This window comes from Poecilia formosa, unplaced genomic scaffold (genome assembly GCF_000485575.1).
Source record: "Poecilia formosa unplaced genomic scaffold, Poecilia_formosa-5.1.2 Scaffold203, whole genome shotgun sequence".
In the NCBI taxonomy this organism is placed as follows: Eukaryota; Metazoa; Chordata; class Actinopteri; order Cyprinodontiformes; family Poeciliidae; genus Poecilia; species Poecilia formosa.
In genome coordinates this window covers 1,147,410-1,151,613 of record NW_006800142.1, presented here as the reverse complement: position 1 = coordinate 1,151,613, position 4,204 = coordinate 1,147,410, and the positions used below count along the sequence as shown (strand labels likewise).

Genomic DNA, 4,204 nt, shown 5'->3' with positions numbered 1-4,204 from the left:
CTTCTGCAATATATTGATAACTCTATTTGAAGAGGATTGGATTTGAGCCTCGGTGTGTTAAGGGAAGGGAGGGAAAAAGAGGGGGTGGGCTATGGGAATGTTTTTGTTGATGTCATTTCTGTTTTGTTTTTCGTATTGTCTTATATTTTATGTTCACATATGGAAAAACGAGGACAAATTTGTATTGCTGATGTTTCATTGTCTAAGTCTGATCCCTCAATAAAATTGTTGATAACAGAAAAACCAAGTGATCTGTTGCTAAGATGATCTCTTAGCAACAGATTAACAACAAATGTTGTTCAAAAAACAATAGATTTCTTCTGCTCTTTTGAAACACTACTTATCTCGTACTAAACAATTCTGCAGTTTGTGAATTTTGCAGAAAAGTGAAAATACTATTTTTTTTGTCATTGGTTTAAATATATTATAAAACAGACGTACAGCTCAAAAGAAAAAAATGTGATTTATACTTCGTGGCAGTTCGTCACCAGAAAAAACACTCATTTCTTAACACCAAATTAATAACAAATAATATTATTGTTTATAAATTATAAGCTCTTTTGAAGTACTGCTTATCTGCTTAGACACAACAAATTTAGAGTTGGTAAATTTTGCAAAAGTAAAAATCAGATGTTTACTTTGCGGCACTTGTTTACCAGAAGATGAGCTCGTCTCTTAGCAACAGATTAACAAGAAATATTGTTTGTTGTTTTTTGAACAACAATATTGTTGATGTTCAAAAAACAATAGATTTCCTCTGCTCTTTTGAAATACTACTTATCTTTTACTACCCAACAATTCTGCAGTTGGTGAATATTGCAGAAAAGTGAAAATGCTTTTTTTTGTCATTGGTGTAAATATATTATAAAACAGACGTTCAGCTCAAAAGGAAAAAAATGTGATTTATACTTCGTGGCATTTCGTCACCAGAAAAAACACTCATTTCTTAACAAATTAATAAATAATATTGTTGTTTATAAATTATAATCTCTTTTGAAATACTGCTTATCTGGTTAGACAAAACAAATTTGCAGTTGGTAAATTTAGCAAAAATAAAAATCAGATGTTTACTTCATGGCACATGGTTACCAGAAAAAACCAAGTGATCTGTTGCTAAAATGATCTCTTAGCAACAGATTAACAACAAATATTGTTGTTATTCAAAAAACAATAGATTTCCTCTGCTCTTTTGAAATACTACTTATCTTGTAATACTTAACAATTCTGCAGTTTGTGAATTTTGGAGAAAAGTGAAAATGTTTTTTTTTTTTTTTTTTTTTNTTCAGCTCAAAAGAAAAAAAATGTGATTAATACTTCGTGACAGTTCATTGCCTGAAAAAAAACACTCATTTCTTAACACCAAATTAATAACAAATAATATTATTGTTTATAAAACATAAGCTCTTTTGAAGTACTGCTTATCTGGTTAGACATAACAAATTTAGAGGTGGTAAATTTTGCAAAAATCAAATCAGATGTTTACTTCGTGGCACTTGATTACCAGAAAATGCGCTCATCTCTTAGCAACAGATTAACAACAAATATTGTTATTGTTCAAAAAACATAAAATTTCTTCTGCTTTCAAAAGAGCAGAAATTAACCAGAAATTCTTATGCTTCTTAAGAATTGTGCAGTTGGTGAATTTTGCAAAAAAGTGAAATTGTTTTTGTTTTTTTTGTCATTGGTGTCAAATTGGTTAACATTTAATACAAACATAAAAATCTGATTTATACTTCGTGGCTGTTTGTTTTCAGAAAAAAAAACTCATCTCTCAACACCAAATTAATTACTGTTTATAAAGTATAATCTCTTTTGAAATACTTGGTTACCAGAAAACGTGCTCATCTCTTAGCAACAGATTAACAACAAATATTATTGTTCAAAAAAACACAAGACTTCCTCTGCTCTTTTTAAATACTACTTATCTTGTACTACTTAAGAATTGTGCAGTTGGTGAATATTGCAGAAAAGTGAAAATGTTTTGGGGTTTTTTGTCATTGGTGGTAAATATATTATAAAACAGACATTCAACACAAAAGTAAAAATCTGATTTATGCTTTGTGGCAGTTCGTTACCAGAAAAAAAACCTCATTTCTTAACACCAAATTAATAACAAATAATATTGTTTATAAATTATAATCTCTTTTGAAATACTGCTCATCTGCTTAGACACAACAAATTTGCAGTTGGTAAATTTAGGGAAAAAAAATAAAAAATCTGATTTTTACTTCATGGCACTTGATTACCAGAAAATGCGCTCGTCTCTTAGCAACAAATTGTTATTGTTCAGTAAACAATAGATTTCCTCAGCTCTTTTGAGATTCTACTTATTTTATGCCACTTAAGAACTGTGCAGTTGGTGAATTTTGCAGAAATGAGACAATGTTTTTGTAGTTGTTGATGGTAAATATATTATAAAATAGACATTAAACACAAAAGTAAAAATTGAATTTATACATCGTGGCAGTTTGTTACCAGAAAAAACTCAGTTATTAACAATAAATTAATAACAAATAATATTATTACTTATAAATCATAAGCTCTTTTGAAATACTGCTTGTCTGCTTTCACACAACAAATTCAGAGTTGGTAAATTTTGCAAAAGTAAAAGAGATGTTTACTTCGTGGCACTTGTTTACCATAAGACGAGCTCGTCTCTTAACAGGTTAACAACAAATATTGTTATTGTTCAAAAAACAATAGATTTCCTCTGCTCTTATGAAATACTACTTATCATTTACTACTTAACAATTCTGCAGTTAGTGACTTTTGCAGACGAGTGAAAATGTTTTTTTGTTGTTGTTGTTGTAATTGGGGGTAAGTATAATGAAATAGACATCCAGCACAAAAGTAAAAATCATATGTTTACTTCGTGGTACTTGGTTACCAGTAAACATGCTCATCTCTTAGCAACAGATTAACAACAAATATTATTGTTCAAAAAAACATAAGACTTCCTCTGCTCTTTTGAAATACTAATTAACTTATACTACTTAAGAATTGTGCAGTTGGAGAATATTGCAAAAAAGTGAAAATGTTCTTTTTTTTGGTCATTGGTGGTAAATATATTATAAAACAGACATTCAACACAAAAGTAAAAATCTGATTTATGCTTTGTGGCAGTTCGTTACCAGAAAAAAGACTAATTTCTTAACACCAAATTAATAACAAATAATATTATTGTTTATAAATTATAATCTCTTTTGAAATACTGCTTATCTGGTTAGACACAACAAATTTGCAGTTGGTAAATTTTGCAAAAATAAAAATTATAAGTTTACTTTGTGGCACTTGGTTACCAGAAAAACCAAGAACAACAACAAATATTGTTGTTGTTCAAAAAACAATAGATTTTCTCTGCCCTTTTGAAATACTACTTATCTCATACTAAACAATTCTGCAGTTTGTGAATTTTGCAGAAAAGTGAAAATGCTTTTTTTGTCATTGGTTTAAATACATTATAAAACAGACGTTCAGCTCAAATGAAAAAAAATTGATTTATACTTTGTGGCGCTTGTTTACCAGGAGACGAGCTCGTCTCTTAACAGATAAACAAGAAATATTGTTTGTTTTTTGAACAATATTGTTGTTGTTCAAAACACAATAGATTTTCTCTGCTCTTTTGAAATACTACTTATCTCGTACTAAACAATTCTGCAGTTTGTGAATTTTGCAGAAAAGTGAAAATGCTTTTTTTTGTCATTCGTTTAAATATATTATAAAACAGACGTTCAGCTCAAAAGAAAAAAATGTGATTTATACTTCGTGGCATTTCGTCACCAGAAAAAAACACTCATTTCTTAACACCAAATTAATAACAAATAATATTGTTGTTTATAAATTAGAAGCTCTTTTGAAGTACTGCTTATCTGCCTAGACACAACAAATTTAGAGTTGGTAAATTTTGCAAAAGTAAAAATCAGATGTTTACTTCGTGGCACTTGTTTACCAGAAGACGAGCTCATCTCTTAACAACAGATTAACAAGAAATATTGTTTGTTGTTTTTTGAACAACAATATTGTTGATGTTCAAAAAACAATAGATTTTCTCTGCTCTTTTGAAACACTACTTATCTTTTACTACCTAACAATTCTGCAGTTGGTGAATTTTGCAGAAAAGTGAAAATGCTTTTTTTTGTCATTGGTGTAAATATATTATAAAACAGACGTTCAGCTCAAAAGGAAAAAAATGTGATTTATACTT

General features: G+C 28.9%; 1 protein-coding gene across 1 annotated transcript in view; it reads right to left on the bottom strand.

The window, feature by feature from the left end:
• Positions 1-4,204, bottom strand: part of syne1b (spectrin repeat containing, nuclear envelope 1b) — a 99,369-nt gene that overhangs the window by 47,110 nt on the left and 48,055 nt on the right. The window lies entirely within an intron of this gene.